The sequence below is a fragment of the Manis javanica genome, chromosome 5 (assembly GCF_040802235.1).
Source record: "Manis javanica isolate MJ-LG chromosome 5, MJ_LKY, whole genome shotgun sequence".
NCBI lineage: Eukaryota > Metazoa > Chordata > Mammalia > Pholidota > Manidae > Manis > Manis javanica.
The window spans coordinates 101,360,028-101,375,819 of NC_133160.1; the positions used below are offsets into that span (position 1 = coordinate 101,360,028).

General features: G+C 37.9%; 1 long non-coding RNA gene across 3 annotated transcripts in view; it reads right to left on the reverse strand.

Moving 5' to 3' along the window:
* LOC118972932 (uncharacterized) overlaps positions 1-15,792 on the reverse strand; it is a 59,351-nt gene that overhangs the window by 10,959 nt on the left and 32,600 nt on the right. Inside the window, exon 4 of one of the 3 annotated variants that reach the window (XR_005062082.2) lies at positions 5,962-6,044. The exons of the other annotated variants lie outside the window; for them this stretch is intronic. This is a non-coding gene — a long non-coding RNA (uncharacterized lncRNA). The remainder of the gene's footprint in view (positions 1-5,961; positions 6,045-15,792) is intronic. 3 annotated transcript variants of the gene reach the window in all.

The following is a 15,792-nucleotide window of genomic DNA, read 5'->3' on the forward strand; positions in this document are numbered from 1 at the left end:
GAAAGACTTTGCAACAGTAAGAGGGTCGCCAAAGGGGCAAAGATTATCCAGAGCTCGCTGCTTAGGAGAAAGGGCAGGTGGACAAAAATCATCTCGGCAACTCAGCCCAGCAGGTTGGGAACTCTGAGGAGCTTCAGACCCTCCATCCCCCTGGCTGACAATGGAGCCCCAAGGCCCGCCACTGCGATAAAGAGCATGCTGCTCATTCCTCCTGGCAGGCACTGGTCCCATACACCTGCTGCCCCCACCATCACTCCAGGCCAAGCAGACAGTGGCCCCACCTACGGCAGCTACAGGGGCGTAGCACAAAGGCTCCTCCCTGTGTGCTGGGCCCTCTAGACCTGGCAGCAGAGGCAGGAAAGAGATCTTTCCTCCCATCAGGCTCTGGTTCCAATCACCTGCGACCACCACCATTGATTCATAGAGTAGAGTTTCTGAGCACTAGAGGGCGCTGCCTACATGAAGTTACTATTCCATAGGAATCACTAAAAAAAATGAAAGAACAAAAGAATTTTGGCCAAACAAAACTACAGGAAAAGTTGTCAGTAAGAGGGCTAAGTGAAACTGAAATCACCAATCTTCTTGATAAAGATTTCAAAATAAAGTCATGAACATGCTCATGGAGGTACAGAAAAATATTCAAGAACTCAGGAACAAATTTAAGAGGAGATTCAATCATTAAGAAATTCCATATTTGAAATGAAACATACAATGGAGGGATTTGAAAGCAGATTAGATGAGGTAGAGGAGATGGTAAATGAATAGAAGTTAGAGAATAAGAATACAAAGAAGCTGAGGCACAGAGAGAAAAAAGGATCTCTAGGAATGAAAGAATATTGAGAACAGTGTGACCAATTCAAATGGAACAATATTCACATTATAGAAGTACTTACAGAAGAAGGAGAGAGAGAAAAAGGGAGAGAAAGAACCTTTGAGGAAATAATTGCTGCAAGCTTCCCCAATCTGGGGAAGGAAATAGTCTGTCAGGCCATGGATGTGCACAGATCTCCCAACACAGGGGACACAAGGAAGACAACACCAAGATACATAATGATTAAAATGGCAAAGATCAAAGACAAGGACAGAGTATTAAAAGCAGCCAGAGAGAGAAAAAGATCACATACAAAGGAAAACCCATCAGGCTTTCATCAGATTTCTCAACAAAAACCTTACAGGCCAGAAGGGAGTGACATGATATATTTACTGCAATGAAACAGAAGGACCTTTAACCAAGAATACTCTACCTGGCAAAATTATCATTTAAATTTGAAGGAGGGATTAAACAATTTCCAAATAAGCAGAAGTTGAGGGAATTTACCTTCCACAAAACATCTCTATAGTGTATTTTAGAGGGACTACTATAGATGTAAGTATGCCTAAGGCTAAATACTGTCACCAGAGAAAATAAAACCACAGCAAAGGAAGTAGAACAACTAAATACTAACCAAATGCAAAATTAAATCCACCATTGCCAAAGTCAGTCAAGAGATACAGAAAGAGTACAGAATATGATACCCAATATATAAAGAGTGGAGGAGGAAGAAAAAGAAGGGAGAGGAAAAAAAGAACCATTATATTGTGTTTGAAATAGTGTACTAAGCAACTTAAGTCAGGCTGTTAGATAGTAAAGAAGCTACTCTTGAAACTTTGGAAGCCACAAATATAAAGCCTGCAATGACAATAAGTACATATCTATCAATAATCACCCTAACTGTAAATGGACTGACCACAGCAATCAAAAGATAGAGAGTTACATAATGGATAAAAAAATAAGACCCATCTATATGCTGCCTACAGGAGACTCACTTCAAACCCAAAGACATACACAGACTAAAAGTGAAGGGATGGAAAAAATATTTCATGCAAATAATAGGGAGAAGAAACCAGGAGTTGCAGTACTTAGACAAAATAGACTTCAAAACAAAGAAAGTAACAAAAGATAAAGAAGGACATTACATAATGATAAAGGGGTCTGTTCTACAAGAGGATATAAACATTATAAATATCTGTGCACACAACACAGGAGCACCTACATATGTGAAACAAATACTAACAGAATTAAAGGGGGAAATAGAATGCAATGCATTCATTTTAGGAGACCAACACACCACTCACTCCAAAGGACATATCAACCAGACAGAAGATACGTAATAAGACAGAGGCACTGAACAACATATTAGAACAAATGGACCTAACAGACATCTACAGAACACTAAAACAAAAATGGGCAGGATACACATTCTTCTTAAGTGCATTTTCCAGAATAGATCACATACAAGGCCACAGAAAGAGCCTCAGTAAATTCAGAAGGATTGAAATTGTGCCAAGCAGCTTCTCATACCACAAAGGTATGAAACTAGAAATAAATTATGCAAAGAACAAAAAAAAGCCCACAAACACATGGAGGCTTAACAACATGCTCCTAAATAATCCATGGGTCAATGATCAAATAAAAACAGAAATCAAGCAATATATGGAGACAAATGAAAACAACTCAACACCCCAAAATCAGTGGGATGCAGTGAAAGCAGTTCTAAGAGGAAAATATATAGCAATACAGTTTTACCTCAAGAAAGAAAAACAATCCCAAATGAACAGTCAACACTCACAATTAATCCAACTAGAAAAAGAAGAACAAATGAGGCCTAAAGTCAGTAGAAGGAGGGACATAATGAAGATCAGAATAGAAATAAATAAAATTGAGAAGAAGAAAACAAGAGAAAGAATCAATGAAACCAGGAGCTGGTTCGTCGAGAAAATAAACAAAATAGATAACCCCCTAGCCAGACATATCAAGAAAAAAAGGGAATCTACACACATAAACAGAATCAGAAATGAGAAATGAAAAATCACAACAGACACCACAGAAATATAAAGAATTATGAGAGAATACTATGAAAATCTATAGCTAAAAAATTGGATAGACAACTTTCTAGAAAAATACAACCTTCCAAGACTGACCCAGGGAGAAAAAGAAAATCTGAACAGACCAATTAACAGCAATGAAATTGAATTGGTAATCAAAAAGCTACCTAAGAACAAAACACCTGGACCAGATGGCTTCACTGCTGAATTTTATCAAACATTTAGAGAAGACCTAATTAATACCCATCCTCCTTAAAGTTTTTCAGAAAGTAGAAGAGAAGGGAGTACTTCCAAACTCATTCTATGAGGCCAGCATCACTCTAATACCAATACCAGTCAAAGACACCACAAAAAAAGAAAATTACAGACCCATATCCTTGATGAACATAGAAGCTAAAATACTAAAAAAAAAAATACTAACAAACTGAATTTTAAAATACATCAAAAAGATCATCCATCATGATCAAGTAGGATTTATTCCAGGGATGGAAGGATGGTACAATATTTAAAAATCCGTCAACATCATACAGCACATCAACAAAAAGGACAAAAACCACATGATCATCTCCATAGATGCTGAAAAAGCATTCAACAAAATTCAACATCCATTCATGATAAAAACTCTCAACAAAATGTGTATAGAGGGCAAGCACCTCAACATAATAAAGGCCATATATAACAAATCACAGCCAGCATCATACTTAACAGTGAAAAGCTGTTCCTCTAAGATTGGGAACAAGACAAGGATGCACACTCTCCCCAGTTCTATTCGACATAGTACTGGAGGTCCTAGCCACAGCAATCAGAAAACACAATAAATAAAAGACATCCAGATTGGTAAGGAAGAAGTTAAATTGTCTCTATTTGCAGATGACATGATGTTGTACATGAAACAACCCTAAAGAATCCACCCCAAACTACTAGAATTAAAACTGAATTCAGCAAAGTTGCAGGATACAAAATTAATACACAAAAATCTGTGGCATTCCTATATACTAAAAATGAACAAGCAGAAAGAGAAATCAGGAAAACAATTCTATTCAGAATTGCATCAGAAAGAATAAAATACTTAGGAATAAACCTAACCAAGGAGGTGAAAGACTTTTACTCTGAAAACTACAAGATCAATAAATGGAAACGCATTCTATGCTTATAGATAGGAAGAATTATTATTGTCAAAATGGCCATCCTGCATAAAGCAATCTATAGATTCAGTCCAATCCCTATGAAAATTCCAACAGCAGTCTTCAATAAACTAAAACAAATTGTTCTAAAATTCATATGCAACTACAAAAGACCCTGAATAGCCAAAGCAACTCTGAGAAGGAAGAATAAAGCTGGGGGGATTATGCTCCCCAACTTCAAGCTCTACTACAAAGCCAAAAGTAATCAATTTGTACTGGCACAAGAACAGACCCATAGATCAATGGAACAGAATAGAGAGCCCAGATATGAACCCAAGCATTTATAGTCAATTAATATATGATAAAGGAGTCATGAATATACAATAGGAAAAAGCCTCTTCAACAACTGGTGTTGGCAAAATTGGACAGCTACATGTAAGAGATTGAAACTCCATACACAAAAGTAAACTTGAAATGGATCAAAGACCTGAATGTAAGGCATGAAATTATAAAACTCTTAGAAGACAAGAGGCAAAAATCTCCTGTATATAAACATGAGCAACTTCTTCCTGAACGCATCCCCTCGAGCAAGGTAAACAAAAGCTAAAATGAACAAGTGGAACTACATCAAACTAAAAAGCTTTTGTACAGCAAAGAACACCATCAGCAGAACAAACAGGCATCTACAGTGTGGCAGAATATATTTGTAAATGACATATCCAATAAGGGGTTAACATCCAAAATATGTAAAGAACCCACACACCTCAACACCCATAAAGCAAATAACCCTATCAAAAAATGGGCAGAGGATCTGAACAGACATTTCTCCAAAGAAGAAATTCAGATGGCCAACAGGCACATGAGAAGATGCTCCACATTGCTAATTATCAGGGAAATGCAAATTAAAACGATGAGATATCACTTCACACCAGTTAGGATAGCCAACATCCAAAAGACAAGGAAAAACAAATGCTAGCAAAGATGCAGAGAAAGGGGAGCCCTCCTACACTGCTGGTGGAAATGTAAACTAGTTCAACCATTGTGGAAAGCAATATGGAAGTCCTCAAAAAATTGAAAATAGAAATACCATTTGACTCAGGAATTCCACTCCTAGGAATTTACCCAAACAAAACAAGTTCTCAGATTCAAAAAGACATATGCACCTCTATGATTACTGCAGCACTATTCATAATAGCCAAGATATGGAAGCAACCTAAGTGTCCATCAGTAGATGAACAGATAAAGAAGATGTGGTACATATACACAATGGAATATTATTCAGCCATAAGAAGAAAATAAATCCTACTAGCTAGAGGGTATTATGCTCAGTGAAATAAGCCAGGAGGAAAAAGATAAGTACCAAATGATTTCACTCATTTGTGGAGTACAATAACAAAGCAAAACTGTAGAAACAAAACAACAGCAGACTCACAGACTCCAAGAAGGGACTAGCCATTATAGTCCCATAATGTAGGGAGGTCATGGGGAAAGCAGTATAGCACAGAGATAACAAGTAGTTATTCTAGCATCTTACTATGCTGATGGACAGTGACTGAAGTGGGGTGTGTGGGGGGGTACTTGAGAATATGGGTTAATGTAATAACTACAATGTTGGTCATATGAAACCTTAATAAGATTGTTTATCAATGATTCCTTAATAAAAGAAGGGGGAGAGGGAGGGAGAGAGAAAGAATAATTACTAGATAATTTCAGTATTGCTCATAGTATGAAAAAAGTGGATATAGTGTCTAAACAAAGTGATGATTCAGTCACTATTGAATAATGAGAAACAAATCAAATATGATTAACTCATCAAACTGAAAAAGATCACAAAGTTTAGTAACACTCTGGTAAAAGTGTGGAAAAGAGGCATTTCATATAGTGCTGGTAGTAACATAAATTGGTATGATCTCTATATACAGTAATTTGGCAATATTTAATTATTAAGGAAAAAGGATAAGCATTATTCTACCTTCCTATGTGAATGATTCTTCAGGGTAGCCAAGTGGCCTCATTGATGAGGAAAAGTTCTTCTTTGCAGAATTTGGTTAATAACTTTGGAAGGAAAGATAAGATTGTAAGTATCACCATTTTGCAAATTTCAACCAAAACAATGGATGGAATTATGAAAGTAAAGGTTGGAGGAAAACATTTCAGTGGCACAGTCATGTGGTTACCACCTAAATCCATTGATGCATCTGGTTGTTTTACCAGAAATAATGAACAAAAGAATGGAGAGGTTGTAAGAATAGAAATAGGTTAGCATAAGCATAGCCATCTTAAAGGCCTAGAAGCCATTTTCTGAGTATGTGACTTAGAAAGAAAAACTGGAACTGGGTAAGGCCTTGAAAAACAAGTTAATCATGAGCACCGGGTGGTGGGCAGCTGTGACCCTTGGTCAGCTAACCTTGGTCAGTAAATCTTACATACCAAGCTTATCGTGCAGAACCTCCCTAACCATTGAGGAGTAGTCTTACCCTGCCCTTGCTTAACCCCAGGATATATGTCTTGCAAGAATAATGTATAGTTATAGAAAATTGCTATGAGTTAAGTGCTTTGAAATTGCTATATAAACCCTTGGCTCTGAGTGCTCAGGGTCCTTGTTGAGACCCGCTGCGTCGGGCTGACTTGGACCCCAACTAGTTGGCTGAATAAAGACTTTGCTTGAATTTACATCTCTATGCCTGTGTAGTTTGTTCTCTGGGGAAGCCTCGGAAGCCTGGACCCTAACATTTGGGGGCTCGTCCGGGATACGAGCAGCTTCCCTGAGAACAAAGGACAGCTGGAGGCAAGGTCTAATTGTCCGGACGGGGCAGTGTAATTCGAGGGTCGCCCCCTCGTGTCTGCATAAATCCATTATAAAGCGGGAGTCACCATCCCGTGTATGGTCTCGGGTTAGTGGTCCCGAGTGAGGAAGTCCGGGCTAGTAGTCCCGGCCCCCAGGTTAGCGACCCTGGGTAAAAGCCCAGGTAACCAATCCTGGCCCTAGGGTCCGAGTGACTCGGCCTTAGGAAGGCAAATCCGATCGGCAGAAAACTGGCGCCCGAGGAGGAAAAGATCGAGCTCGTCACCCTGCGGCAGTCTGAGTGGACGCCCTTCAGGAGAATTACGAGAGTTTTTGAAGACCCTGAAAGTGGTGAGTGTGGTGCGCACCAGAGTGAGAGAAGGACCGGTCCGAACGAGTGCGATCAGATGTGGTGTGTGTGTGCTTAGTGTTATCATTGACTGTTTTACTGTGTTTTGGTTTCGGTTTATATTTTTTTGCGCTTCTCATTTTAAGTTTCCTTGTTCTAAGGTTCTCCTGCTCTCTCCGTTCCTCCTTTCTGCCACTACATCATTCCCCGCGGGCACGGGTCGGGCAATTAAGAGCCATTAGGGCGCCCGCCGCTAGAAGACTCCCGTGACAGGATAAGGGGGTCACAGCTGCGAATCCCAGATAAATTCGCGTCCCCCATGGAAGGAAAACTGTGCAACGACAGGCACTCGTTCACAAGCACATACAACAGTCATTTTGTTTGAAGTGGCATCTTCATCCTTCGCCTTTGTCTCCCTCATATTCTTTTTCCTTCTTTCTCACCATGAGACAGACTCAGACGACCCCCTAAGTGTGTAAATGAATATATCTTTCTACCTCCGGATGGTATTAATGAAATTGATTTAAAGACAAGCGCTTGTGAAAATTGGGTATTCTAAAACTTCCAGAAAACCTGATAAAAAGTGTTAAGCATTAATGCTAATTTGAGTTTGCCTGAGGAGGGCATGTGCTTGTAGTTATCAGCTGCCTAAATTTACCTGAGGTCATTTAAGTCATGTTATCTGCTAAATCTTTTAAAAATAAAATGCTTAAAGGCTTGGCTTTGTCTAATATTCAGTAAAGGTCTTGTAAGTAATCTAGAATAGTTGTTACGAATGAGTGAACTAAATGACTGAAGCAAGTGAACCTCTTTTTAATTGTGTGTTACAGTGTGTATACCTACCTACTGCCTGAGAATCTTTGTAGAAACCTAAAACCTTAAAGTTTTGCTAAGTTAAGAAGATATACTCTATGAGAGATTGTGCTGTAAAGCTCATGGTTACAGAAATTATAAAATGTGTTCATAAATTTGTCAATCTAAAGAATGTTAGTTTAACAGTTTACAATGGCCTGCTTCTCGGTGTTCACTGGAAATTAAAGTTTCTAATGGTTTTAAGTTTTAATTAAAACTACTCAAAGTAATAAAACATTTCTCTATGCTAAAAAATGTATGTTTTAATAAGAAAAAGTATAAAGAATGAAAAGTCTTCTGCATGCTAAAGAATGTGTTTTGTGATAAAGAAAGTAACTTTGTTCTAAAGTACAGCTATTTGTTTAAAGAGAGAAAACAGCGTGGTGCCTTTTGTTGTGGAAGACCCGCTCAGCCTGTTGCTTTGGGGGGGAGGGTCAGGATGTTTAGAGATTAAGTGAGATAAACCCAGTCAAGCCGCAGGCAAGCCCAGGCTAATTCTCACCGGCTTATGTGCTTGGGACCATAGGGCAAATGAAGAATAAATTACTATATTCTTACAGATATAGTCGTGCCTAGTGAAATTAAAGCAAGTGAGTCTTGATATCAAGTGCACAGCAAAATTAGAATCTCGTTTCTAGTTAAACAGTTTTCTTTAACTGTTAGTCTGCTCTTAATGTTGAAAGATCAAAGCAGTTTCTCATGCTTAAAGTCTCAGTGAGTTGCCAGAATATTAAAAAAAAAAAAAAAAATGAAATCGTAATATTAAAAAGACTAAAAGCTAAAGTTTGTTAACAACTGTATAAGCTTTATTTGCCTTTGAAATATTTTGTTATTGAAAACGATTGCATGGCCTGAGAAATTGAATTATTTATTCCATATATTTTTATAAGTGGAAAAATCTCTAACCAACAAATGATTAAAGTTGTTACTGATTATTTGTTTTCTTAATTTATCCTCCTAAGCAGAATGGTAACAAAGCTTTTTTCAGCTGATTAAATGCACTTAGTTAACAAACCAAAATTTATTCTTAAAAATTAAACTAGAATCTAGACAAGATTATGTTTCTCCCAGAAAAACAAGTTTCACTGTAAAAGTTTAAATGGACAAACGTGTGACCACTTTTGAGAAAGGTTGTAATAGATTTTTTTGACAACCACCAGGTCTTCTTGTTTAATTTATATGCTGTATGTTTTAAAAAAAAAAACATGGGGGATGAAAGGAAAGGAGCGACACATAGCAGCAATTAACCGGAGAGTTCCGCTTTATTAGGGAAAGGTGCTAGGTTATATAGGAAGGGGCATGAATTGATTGAGGTGTCACTTCTACGGAGCTGGTGGCTGTTGGCTAGGTGCTGGGAGGGGAGCGAGAGGTGATTGGGCTTCAGGTGGCGCCGGCGGAAACCAAGGCCCCCCCCCCCCCCCCCCCCCCGAAGAGAAGCCGGAAGTTTGCCATCTTACTAGTAGTAGTCCTTCAGAGGACTCTTCATATTTTTTTAATGCAAATGATCTTAGAGCTTTTAATAGAATTTGCATAGCAGCTTATATCTACTATTAAAGAGTAAAACATTCTTGAAGCTTTCAGAGAAGACCTGTAGACTTAAGCACTTTCTCTGCTTTTTTTGTATCTGGTCTTGGACACTTATGCTAAGTTCAAAAAAAAGTGCTTTTACCTCTAGTTAACTCTGATATTTTCCAGAGGGCCCCTGGAACATGTCAGAAGAATTTTTTCTCATTAGAGAAAGTATTTGACTAATTTGGCTTATTTATCTGATATATATTTATTTATTTACCAGGAAAGCACTGTCAAAGAGAATGATGCTAAACTTTGTTACTAAATGTTTTGTATTACAGAAATATCAGAATTTCCTTATGTCAACTGTCTTACAGTAAGCTCTCATCAGATCTTTAACCATTGTCATTTGTAAGTCTTTTGTCATTTATAGTATTATCCCTAAACTGGTAAAGAACTAGATTTCAGCAGAACAGGTATTAGTTACATAAGATTACATAAACTAAAGAAAATGATTTTGTGTCTTTTTGTTTCAAATGTTGCTGATAAAGTGTTTTAACCTTGTTCTCTTAAACTGACAACAGTTTAGTAAATGACTATCTTTATGAGCAGAATTGAAACTTCCTTCTCTCTACCTGATCCCTCCAGAGTTTAAAAACTTTCAGTGACTGTTTTTGTATTCCATGGCAGTATGTTTATTTGCATGAGTTCAATAAGAATCTGCTTTCCTTGTGAGAAGACTACTTAAGAACACTGGTTATACTGCCAGGGCTTTGACTGGAATGTCATACCTGAGAGACATGTGCATGGACTCAGATGTGAACAACTTTAAGGAACTAAGATTGACTTTATAAAGCCAACAAAGCCCCTTGGAAGAACTGGCCTGGTACCTTGCTTACAGAGTTCCCAGCAGCCTTACCAGGTGAGTAAAGAAGGTCACTTCCTGGCAGGTTCAGAGACCTCGAGAAGAGAAGAATTCATCCAAATCTACAGGTACTGCAGGCAAAGCCTGATGGCAAGTCTAGCTTGGCTGTCTGGCCTCAAGAGGCCTTTAAAAGTTCAATCTGAAATTCCTTACAAAAAGTTCCAGCAAAGCATATTTAAAAGAGCCTGTGTAATCAATTGCTCTTCTTGCTGCACTTGTGCAAATGATCAAGCTAGCTGTTAATTATTTTCTTAACCTGGTTACTTCTAATAAAAATGAGGGTGATTTTAGAGAAAAGTATTGTTTCAATAACTGCAGCCTCCAGAATAGAAAATCCAACTCCAGATGTTGCTACATAACCTAATAACACAATTTGTTTTATCTTGCCTAGAAGCCACAAAACTGCAAATAGTAATAGAAGCGCCAGCCTTCTGAAGCCCTCTCAACTGACCAGTAATAGAGACCTAGCTGCACCCTTTACTGCACCCCCTTCTCAGCACGAAGCAGCCAGAGCGGTCATCGCCCCTTTTCCCTAGCAGCAGCTAGAGTCCCTATCTGTAGAAGACAAAGACCGAGACTCACTTTATCCTCTGCAAGTAGGCAAAGGACCTGCATTGAGAGAGTTCCTAAAACTTACACCTCCCTCTACAACAAGACAGAAGTAATCAGCACCACCCCAGCTTATTCTAACAAGTAGTAGGCCCGCCAAACCGGAGTCACTCCATGTGTTACCTTTATCAAAGAACGCATTAGCACCGTGCAAATCATAGTGTTGAGACAGAACTATCAGAGTGTTAACCAAACAGATGACCCCTAATTTCATGATTGAAATAGATACAAGAAGAAGAGGGGAATGTAAGAATAGAAATAGGTTAGCATAAGCATAGCCATCTTAAAGGCCTAGAAGCCATTTTCTGAGTATGTGACTTAGAAAGAAAAACTGGAACTGGGTAAGGCCTTGAAAAACAAGTTAATCATGAGCACCGGGTGGTGGGCAGCTGTGACCCTTGGTCAGCTAACCTTGGTCAGTAAATCTTACATACCAAGCTTATCGTGCAGAACCTCCCTAACCATTGAGGAGTAGTCTTACCCTGCCCTTGCTTAACCCCAGGATATATGTCTTGCAAGAATAATGTATAGTTATAGAAAATTGCTATGAGTTAAGTGCTTTGAAATTGCTATATAAACCCTTGGCTCTGAGTGCTCAGGGTCCTTGTTGAGACCCGCTGCGTCGTCGGGCTGACTTGGACCCCAACTAGTTGGCTGAATAAAGACTTTGCTTGAATTTACATCTCTATGCCTGTGTAGTTTGTTCTCTGGGGAAGCCTCGGAAGCCTGGACCCTAACAAGGTGAAAAGAAATTGGGCCTACGATTTGCTTTAAAATACTTCAGTGTAAATAGTAACAACTACAAAAACAGCAAAAGTGGTTGATAAAGGAAGTGTGGCAAAATGTTGATGACTGCTGAAACTTTGTGATGGGTTCATTATACCATCATCTCTATTTTGTGTATGTTTGAAATTCTACATATTAAAAAAAAGTAAGGCATACATACCAGCAGTTTTCTAAGGGAATAAGCATACAGTAATTTAATTTGGGGCAGCAAATTAAAATAAATGGAAAATCACTGAAAATAATGAGAATACTATTTTGTGCAGGTATCTAAAAAAATTAGAGATAACAGTTTTGATAATTCAAAGAACTTTATTCCTTTACCTCATCACCTTAAATTATTTCCTTCTATACTTTTCGAATCTGTTTTTAAGAATCCAAATTACCTAGAAATGAATTTCTAAGAAAATGCATTTGACTTGTGAGTATAAGATGTTTTCAGTTTTCAGTGATCACTAACTCACATCAGCAATGCAACGAGGAAATTTTTCAAATCTTGATTTATCAAAAGATACCTACAATAGCTACTGATGTATCCCCCTTAAAATGTGAAAACTCTCAGAAGTAAAAATATTTTTCTTAGTAGGTTGTTATTCCTAAAGAAGAGTTTTCTCTTTATATGAAAGTCCAACAAATCAGAGATTTCATTTATGTGGAAAGTATTTTCTGATAGTTGATAGTTAGCTTTGTTTACCTTAAAGAAAATACGACTTATGAATTTCATTTTCTATCAATAAATTATTTAATCAGAATAGAGCTGTATAAACCCACTGCATTTGTCAATGATGATGTAGAGTTCTATAAAACTTCCATTTTTTAATTTATAATTTCTCTAATTTTCATAAATATTTAAAAGGCATTAGATGTTGGCAGTGGAGATTAATAAACCAATTCTTAGGGCAGAGGTTTACTATAATCAGTTTCTAGATCCTGAGAATTAAAAAAAACATAAAAATCCAAGGTACTTCTGACAAATTCAACCTTTTCTCCACTAATTAATGAATATTAATTTAGCACACACTACCTGTCAGGCATGGGACAAAACATAAGCTAAAAATTGTCCTGGCTTACACACAGCTTACTGTCTAGTATAGTAGTCATCAACTCTTAAATCCAGATAGTAAATATTTTGAGCTTGGGACTGTACAGTCTTTGGTGCAACTATTCAGCGATGCCATTTTGTAGCACAAAACAGCCACAGACTATATGTAAACAAGTGAGTGTGGATGTGTTCCAATAAAGCTTTATTTACAAAAATAGGAGGGTGCCCATGGGCATATATTACCAGCCCATAACCCATGATCTGGAAGGTAAAAGCAACATGTAATCAGGCATCTAGGATACAGTTTCTGACTAAAGAAGAGCTTAAGGGTTTCAAGAAGGTTTCCCAAAAGGATGATTAAATAAGCCATCATCACATCAAATCCAAAAGATAGAAGGCAAGAAATAAAGAATCTAAGAACATAAATTAAGGGGATAAAAAACATGTACAGAAAAGAGGAACACCAAATGAGGTTGATTCTTTTAAAAAGAAAACAAACCAAAAAAACATCACTTCCTCATTAGACTGATCCAGAAAAAAAAGGAAATAACCAATATCAGGAGTGGAAAATGTGATAAAACTACAGTGAATATTACTCACTACTACAGTGATGCATACTTTTTCTTAATGAAAGGAGTTCATTACAAAACATCCTAAGTCCTCATAAAGTTTCTCACTCCTTAAATCCCTAATTATTTTATCCCGAATGTTTCCCTTTTACATATTACTTTAAAAAACATCTGACTCCTCATGATTCTTATTTGTCTAGTGGTTACCAAAGGGGAGGGGTGGGGAAGGTAGAGTGGGGAGAGAGGGAAAAGGGGATTGAGGGGTATTATGATTGGTACACATGGTGTGTGTGGGGGGTCACGGGGAAGACAGTGTAGCACAGAGAAGACAAGTAGTGACTGTGGTATCTTCCTATGCTGATGGCCAGTGACTTCAATGGGGTATGGGGAGGGACTCAATAAATTGGGTGAATGTAGTAACCACAATGATTTTCATGTGAAACCTTCATAAGAGTGTGTATCAATGATACCTTAATAAAAATACTATGCATGCTGCATAGGATAAGGGTAATGATTATAATTGCTTTAGGTTATTTTTCAATAATTCACATACTATGTACTTAAACATTTGTGTATTTTGAAATCTTCTGTCTAAAATTTGCTACAACTTCTACTTTACAAAGGGAGATTACAAATAAAGTGACATAAAAGTAATCACACTTACTCAGGACTCGTGAAGATTGGTGACTCATTTTACAAACAGCTTCAGTGAATGGAAGCACCGGACTCCTCCAGTTCCTGGAATCATGCATCCAGGACATTCTTGGAGCAGAAGGAAAACTGATAGTGTTTCTTGGTGTGGAGAATGACAAGAAGAGCTCTGAGCAGATTGTCCCTAAAACATGTAGGTATCTGCAGTCGAAATTGGATCAGGAAAAAGCCCAGGATATTTTATATAACATTATTGTAAGAAACAAGCTATGGGACCAGGGGTTTCACTCCACCATTTTCCAAGTAGAATAATCATTTAGTTTTCCTAAAACCTACTGTTCAAACTCCATCACTCCTTGCATCCCAAATGCCCCTGAAGAAGTATGTGAGAGCCATCCTCCCTATTTTATGTCTGGGTACATGAAGGAAGTAAAAGTGAAATCACATGAGCATATTCATACTGAGTCAATCGTGACAGATCAGGGAACCATACCCAGATCTATCTGACCTAACTGCTCTCATGGCAGAGAAATGGCCATGTGTTCACCTCACCGGTCCTGTTTCATCATCTGGGGCTCACAAGATGGCATTTCTTGCCATCCCTACAGTTAGATGGAGCCAGGGGGCTGAGTTTTAGCTAAGGGAATATGAGTGAAAGGGATATATAACATCTCATGCATGGCCCCTAAAACCTCTCATGTGGCCTTCCATATACTCTTCCTCACCTGCCAATCAAACACAGAAGATCTATTGGAGGAATTCTGGCCTCAGGGCCTAGAACTCCAGAAAGAAGGGTCACCCCTAAATGAACCTATGCAGAGGTAGGAAGGACAGCAGGACATATGCCCTAAAATATGCCACTCTGCCATGATTTTGAGCTGAAGGCAAGTGAAAGAATCAGACAGAATGAGCTCTCTGGCTTCCCTCACCTGAAAACAGAATATAAACTTCCCTAGTGAAGATATTGTCCTGCCCCCAACTTTCTGTGCCAGAAAGGGGATAACAGCCTGATTGGCAGATATGATCTAGCACTTAAAAATAGTCTACACATATAGACTTTACTAACTAGCCCCTTATCTATCATCAGTTCTCCCATATGTGTGCCTTTCCAAAATTTGGTGTCCCTAAGAGCTCAAAGTCCTTTTCCTTTGGCTTGTCTCTTCTTTATAAAATTATTCTTTGCCAGTATGTTACATAAGCCCAAGTTCTGACTACCCCTTTAGGTTACTCTTCACTGAGTAATGGGCAGGATGCACACATTCACTGACTGTTGGTTTTTCTCTTGTTAATCTGTTTTTCTCAGTCTAATTTGCAGGGCCCCAGGCAGTGAAACAAAGATGAGTAGAGGGAAAATAATTTTTTCCTCCCTTTTAGGTGCCTATCTCCATCCTTCATTGGATTATGATCTAGAAAAAAATTTTCATTATGTTAAGCCACTGAGATTTAAAAGTTGTTTGCTACAGCAGCTAGAATCATTTATTCTATCTAACACATCTTAAGATAGTCTTAAATATACTGCCATAAGTGTTAAGATGATATATGCAACAATAAATGGCACAATACTATGTATTATTATTACATTAATGTTCTTACAATTTGTTTTTTCAGATTTCCAGAAGAACATGATTTCTGTGGGATGCCAGTAGATGTATATGGGAAAATGTTGTCACAAAATCAAGTAACTTCTAGAATAGGGTCAAAAAAGCTGATTTCTTTCAGTGTATTACAT